Source organism: Nuphar pumila, chromosome 16 (genome assembly GCF_984573655.1).
Source record: "Nuphar pumila chromosome 16, dmNupPumi1.hap1.1, whole genome shotgun sequence".
Lineage (NCBI taxonomy): Eukaryota > Viridiplantae > Streptophyta > Magnoliopsida > Nymphaeales > Nymphaeaceae > Nuphar > Nuphar pumila.
This window is the reverse complement of record NC_143264.1, coordinates 6,129,300-6,137,165: the sequence shown is the minus strand read 5'-3', so window position 1 is coordinate 6,137,165 and position 7,866 is coordinate 6,129,300.

Below are 7,866 nucleotides of genomic sequence, written 5' to 3'. Positions count from 1 at the left end.
TTACATTAAAAAAGATCAGGGTTCTTTAATAGTGGATCGTATACGGTCTGGTATGAAATTTCGCAAACCATATCTGGCTCCATATACTAATCAGATTCTATGGATCCGACCCAGATTCTAACCGGACAATTTTCTTTATCATGAAACCCTGACACTAAAGGATTTGGTATGGGTCGGGTCCAAGTCAAACCCAGCTCATTGCCACGCCTATCCGTATCTCAAAGACAGTTGATCACCTAGCGATGACAACGGGTCAGATGTTGGATGTTTTAATTGAATCTGTATCTCAAAGACAGTCAATCACCTATGGATGTCAATCGATTGGATGTTATCCAACATCTAATCCGAATATCCAGCTCTGATTAGTCAGTAAAAAAGATAAAGGAATCCGATTGATATTCGATTTCAGATTAGGTTTAAGATATTCAAATGCAATTATATGAATTTAATAGGATTCAGTATTTTGCCTTTCACATCAGAATCTGACTCCAACTCTAATTAGCCAATATCCGATTAGTGGGATATAGTATTTGGCAAATTCAAAGCATTTACATCCTTAATTACCATCACCCGGCTCATTAAATCAACGGGTCGTGCGGGTCGGGTCAGGAGATGATCACAACACTTAAAAAGTAACAAACTATTAACCATAATTGGAAATTAACAAATCAATAAAACCATGTAGATAATGTAGAAAGCAGAAAACCGAGAAAATCCAATTAATATGTTCTGAGATAAAGAGAGGATCAGAGAAATGAATAAATCGAGACTAAAAATCCCAAAAACCAGACCAAATCATAGTCAGCAATCTCAATGTAAAACATTTCCTTTTCGACAAAAAAATTGAAATCCAAAAAAGAAATATACTCCATGTTTTATAAAAAAACAGCCAAAAATTCATTTTGAGGGAAACATTCTGAAAAACTATATATTTAGAAAAATACTTTTCAACAAAACTCGAAGTTCTCTTGTTAAAACACTTCAAACTATACTATGTAAAGTTCTCTTGTTAAAAATAAAGCAATTATAAGCAGTTCTCAAATATGAAAACTTTTATTACAACAAAAACAAGTATAACAACAAGCTATTCTTACAAACATTCAAACATGACGCTCACAAAGGTGGGTCCTATATTACGTAATATGCCATAAAATTATAAACCAAGATTTTAATATGCCATAAATAGTCAAGACACTAGAGTTATAGCACTTAGAGTCTAAGACTGTAATCATGATTTACAGACCTCTATTAAAGCTTAACTGCGAGAAAGCGACGAGAGAGGAGAGAGAGGCTCTGAAAGAAACCCCAATAGGGTCTGTAGTTTTTGCTTCTGATTAAGTATGCACAGGTACAGTAATTAGGGCACGAAAATACTCATTACATAATATACTAAAATTACAACATGCCATTAATGAGCATGTGCTTTAATAAATAAGCCGAATTGGGTCTGGATCCTAAGATTCAGACCCAATCGTGAATGACGTCTTTTCACCCTCCCTCAAGTTGTACACGATTTTTAACCATGAACAACTTGCCTTTTAACATCCAAAATTTGTCCTTGATAAGTCCTTTTGTAAACAAGTCAGCAACTTGATCAACAGTCCGAACGTATTCTGGTTCAATTTGCTTTTCTTCGACCTTCTATTTTACAAAATATTGATCAATTTCAATATGCTTGGCACGACCGTGGTAGATAGGATTGAATGACATATTGATAGCACTTTGATTGTCACACAAGAGAATGCTTTTGGAAATCGATTCTCCTACTTCCGTTAACAGGTGTTTGATCCATGTTACTTCGGTTGTAGCTGCTACCATTGATCTATATTCAACTTTTGTGCTCGACCTGAATATGACCTTTTATTTTCTACTGCTCCAGGAGACAAGATTTAGGCCAATAAAAACATAGTATCCTGAGACTGACCTGTGCTCATCTGGATCTTCTGCTTAATATGCATCTGTGTAAGTAAGAAGTTCAAGCATGTGATGGTCATGTATACTCTTTCTGTACAAAAGACCATCTCCAATAGTTCCCTTCAATTATCAAAGAATGTGTTTAACAACTTCTATATGCCTAATATGTGGTTCATGCATGAACCAAGATACCTGATTGACAAAATAGACAATGTTAGGTTGAGTGAAGATAAGATACTCAAGCATTCCTACTATCCTACAATATCTTGTAGGGTCCTCATACAAATCTCCATCTTGGGAACTGAGTTTCTGATGAAGTACATTGGGTGTACTTAGAGGCTTGCAATCTGTGATACTTGCCTTGCTAATAACATCAACGATATACTTATATTGAGTAAGTGTCATGCCTTCAGGACACCCGATAACTTCTACTCCAAGAAAGTATCGCAGTTTACCAAGATCATTCATCTTGAATCTATGGTTCAGAAGTTCTTTAACATGTTCAATATGTTCATTAGAGTTACCTGTAATGATATTGTCATCAACATATATCAATAAAAGGGTAACTATATCTTTGCATTTGAATATGAAAAGAGAATGGTCAAGAAGAGACCGAATAAAGCTATATTTTTCTACTTCAAGCAAAAAATTGTCAAACCAAGATCGAGATGCTCGCTTCAGACTATATATAGCTCACTTTAACTTGCACACATATTCTTTAGATTTTCCTTCTGCATACCCAGTGGGTTGCTCCATGTATACTTCCTCCTTCGAAGTTCCATATAGAAACACATTTTTCACATCCAGTTAGCTGAGAGTCCACTGGTGCTCAACAACCAATGATAGTATGATGCAGATGGTGCCCATTTTCATGACCGGACTGAAAGTCTCATCATAGTCTTATCATTGCTCCTGTGTGAAACCTTTGGCAACCAGCCTAGATTTGTATCGCTCGATAGTACCATCTGGCTTATACTTTATCTTATACACCCACATTGACCCAACCACATTTCGATCGTGTGGTCTGGGAACAATATCCCAAGTGACACATTTATGAAGAGCCTTTATTTCTTCGTTCATAGCTTCAATCCATCTCTTAAAATTGATTGCTTGATAAAATGTTATGGGTTGATCTTCCTTGCCCAAAGAGGCTAAGAAGAGTTAAAAATCCATCATAAATTTCTCATAACTAACCCACCTATCAATTGGATGTCGAGATCGGGTAGACCTCCTGTGAACAGGTGATTGAATGAAAATAGAAGGGGAATTTTGCTCCTGATTAGAGCTGAGAGGTATCTCCTTCTCACGTCGAGAGTAAAAAATGCCTTTACACCTTTCTGGGACCGATAGTGACTCAGAAATCACATTGTCTTGAGTTCTTTGCTCAACAGTAGATATGTTTCCCTCATCTCTTTGATGACATTCAGAGGGACAAACATCATCAATACTGGAAAAGAGATCTGAGTTCAACCAAGGGTGATAAACTTCAATTTTAGGAGGAGTGGTAGCATTATGACCAAAATTTGATTCGCCAAACATAATATTTATGAATATTTTAATAAAAAATAATGTTAGAATTTTCAATGTGATAAAAATTATTTTATTGAAATATTATTAAAAACAATAAAAATATTAAATTATTATTAAATATTTATTTGTCAATGTCCATGTCCACGATATCTGAAGGTGCCACCAGGGACATGCCAACAAAATAGAGTGTGCATATGACCGAAGCAGGTTATATGTTCCCCCCCAAAACACGCAGGTGCGTGTTCTCAGGTCTGAATGAGCACTACGTATGTAAGCACGTGGGGCTCGTTTCCCCGTGTGTGTCTGCATCACTTAGCATCAAAGTCTGGTGTGTTTGCAAAGACTTAAGTATCCTTTCCCACCATTAGCGCCATGAAATGCCATTTTGAGTAAAGGACAAAAATGTCCTCCCACCAGAGTTTGCAAATACTTAAGTACCTTTTCCTGCCATTAGTGTTGTGAAACGACATTTTAAGTAAAGGACAAAAATGTCCTCCCGCCAGAAAGGGTTAAAATCATCATCATTTTCTCCCTAAGGAGTAAACTCCTCTGCTTTAACAGGAGCTCCTCGCAATATATTGCCCTAAATATTCTTGATCACCCTTTGACGATGCACCATCTATTGTAACAAGAGCTCCCTTTGATGATGTAACCTTTGTTGTCATCTGCTGTAACAGAAGCTCCCTTTGGCGATGCAACCTTTGTCGTTGTCTGTTGCAGCCAGAGCACCCTTTGTTGTTATCTGCTATCGGTGAAGCACCCTTTACCGTCATTTACTATCGTCGAAGCGTAGTCGGAGCAACGTTGCCAGCATTGACTGCATCTACCTTCTAGGTTTTTCTCCTCCACTATCGAATTAGCAAAACTTGTGTCTTAGAAGATGAGTTTTGTGTAAGTTTTTGTTATATAAACAAATCGATTTATAAATCCGAATGCTAAATCTTACAAGTGGTTATACTATACATGCTAAATAACACCATTTTTCATACTGAAATAAGAGTCATGAAAGAAAACAATATGTACTTATGAAGGCTAAATTTCAATAACGATTTGTAAGTTTGAAATTAACAAAGAGTTATACATTTAATACAGTAGCAATTTATTTAATGCAACAACGATTTATACATTTAAAGCAATAACAATTTGTAATTTATGATTCATGATTTTTATATTTAAAGCAGCAACGATTTATACATTTAATGCAGTAGCGATTTATGATTTACAACGATATATACTTATGAAGGGTTCAATTTCTACAACGATTTATACATTTGAAGGAGCACTTTGTACGTTCAATACAACAACGATTTATACGTTTGAAGTAGCAGTTATGTGTATTTATGATTTATGAAGTTACCATGATTTGTACTTAAGTTTGCTAAATTGTACTACGATGTTGACTTAGGAAGCCAAAATGTTACAACGATATGTACTTATGAAGGGTGCGATTTGTACAATGATTTATACGTTTGAAGGAACAACAATTTAAATGTTTGATGCAGTAGCGATGCGTAATTATGAAGTTACCTCGATTTGTACTTAATTTTACTAAAACGTACTACGATGTTTATTTATCAACAACAACAACAACAACAACTACGCCTTCATCCCAAAACAATTGGTGTCAGCGATATGAACCAACAAAGAAAATCATTCTGGGTCTTCCACATGAATCCTTCTCTTCCAATCATTTCTATCCAATGCCATGTCCTCGGTGAGGTTCAAAGCATTCATATCCTTTTCTATCATCTCCATCCAAGTCTTCCTAGGCCTACCCCGACCTCTTTTAACTAATATATTTTCCCATTTCTCCATCCTTCTAACTGGAGAATCATCAAACCTTCGTCGAATATGTCCAAACCACTGTAAATGATTCTCTCTCATCTTATTTTCAATGGGTGCAACACCTACCTTCTTACGTATCTCCTTGTTCCGAATCTTATCTTTTATTGTATTTCTACACATCCATCTAAGCATACGCATCTCAGCTACGCTCATTTTTTGAATATGATGTCTCTTGGCAGCCCAACATTCCGTATCATATAGTAAAGCGGGTCTAATAGTCGTCCTATAAAACTTTCCCTTCAACCGCAATGGCATTCTACGATCGCACAACACTCCAGTTGCACTTTTCCATTTCATCCACCCAACCTTTATCCTATGATTTACATCTCCATCAATTTCTCCATACTTCTGAATGATAGATCCCAAATATTTGAAACAATCATCCACCGATATTTCTTGCTCACCAAACTTCACTACACTCCCATCACTACTTTGTTGCTTACTAAACCGACATTCCATATATTTTGTCTTACTCGTACTCAACTTAAAACCTCTTGCTTCCAATGTTTGTCTCCATAATTCTATCTTGGCATTAACCCCAGCTCCATACTCATTAATCAAAACAATATCATCAGCAAACAACATACACCATGTCACATTTTCTTGAATTGATCTCGTAATCTCATCTATCACTATAGCACATAGGAAAGGGCTTAAAGCAGATCCTTGATGTAACCCAACCGTTATAGGAAAATTGGTTGTCACCCCTCCACAAGTACGGACATTGGTTACTGCTCCTTCATACATATCCTTAATTATACTAATGTACTTGAGAGAAACACCTTTCTTCATCATTGTCCACCAGAGAACGTCCCTAGGTACTCTATCATATGCCTTCTCCAAATCAATAAAAACCATATGCAAATCTTTGTTCCTATCTCTATTTCTCTCAATAAGTTGTCTAAGAAGATGTATGGCTTCCATAGTTGATCTTCCGGGCATAAAACCAAATTGATTCTCTGATATCATGACAACCTTCCTCAACCTAGACTCAATCACCCTCTCCCAAAGTTTTATAGTATGACTTATGAGTTTTATACCACGATAGTTTGTGTAATCTTGTATATCACCCTTATTCTTATATACAAGCACCAACGTACTCTTCCTCCACTCATTAGGCATCTTATTTGTCTGCCAAATCTTGTTAAAAAGATTTGTCAACCATTCTAAACCTTTCTCCCAAGCATTTACAAGCCTCTATAGGTATACCATCTGGGCCAACTGCCCTTCTTGATTTCATTTTCTTCAAAGCCTCTGCAATTTCTTTCTTTTGAATCTTGCGCATGAAATCATGATTCATCTCATGAAAAAGAATGGACAAGTCTCCAAGATCTTGAGCATGACTTCCATTAAATAGCTTATCAAAATAATCTTTTCATCTCTCCTTAATCTCCTCATCTTTAACTAAAACCCTTTGTGTTTCATCTTTGATACATCTAACCATACCCAGATCCCTCGATCTCCTATCTCTCATCTTTGCAAGCCTATAAATATCATTCTCGCCCTCTTTGGTATCCAATTTGTCATAAACCTCCTTATATACCTTATTCCTCGCGTTTCAAACTACTTTTTTAGCTTCCTTCTTTGTTATCATATACTTCTCCAAATTCTCATTATCACGACTCTTACTTAGATTTCTATAACACTCTCTTTTAACCTTAATAGCTAATTTGACATCCTCGTTCTACCATGATGTATCCTTACCTAGCGATGCAACGCCTTTAGACTCACCCAATACCTCCTTAGCCATCTTTCTCATGCCACCCGCTATCTTATTCCACATTGATTCTGAATCCTCCTCGAGACACCAATCAACTTCCTTAACTACCTGCTCTACAAACATTTCTTGTTTAGCTCCTTTTAGTGCCCACCACTTAATTCTAGGATCTATCCTATGTCTATCCCTTTACGGAATTGTCTAATTCTAAGATCTAAAATTAAGACTCTATATTGTGTAGCTACACTTTCTCCCGGTATAACCTTACAATCGATGCAACAACCCCTATCTCTCTTTCTAAGTAGGAAAAAATCTATCTGACTCGTATTAGCCCCACTTTTAAATGTTACTAAGTGAGGCTTCCTTTTCCTAAACCAAGTGTTTGCTAAGATCATATCATAGGACAAACCAAAATCTAAAATCCTTTCTCCACTTTCGTTTCTTTCTCCTATACCATAGCCTCCATGGATACTCTCAAATCCATCCCTACTAATGCCTACATGTCCATTAAGGTCACCGCCGATGAAAACCTTTTCTCCTTAAGATATCCCTTGTACTACTCCATCTAAATCTTCCCAAAATTGACGCTTAATGGAATCATCTAAACCTACTTGAGGTGATAAACACTAATAATATTTATAATATCTGTACCTAATATTAATTTAATAAGTAAAATCCTATCACCCTTCCTACGGACCTCAACTACATTATCTATAAACTCACGACTCATAATAATCTCTACTCCATTCCTATTTCTATTTATTCATGTATACCAAATCTTATATCCCCAAGGTTCTATCACTTTTGCCTTCTCACCTAAAATGTTTATTTATGAAGCCAAATATTACGACAACTTGTAA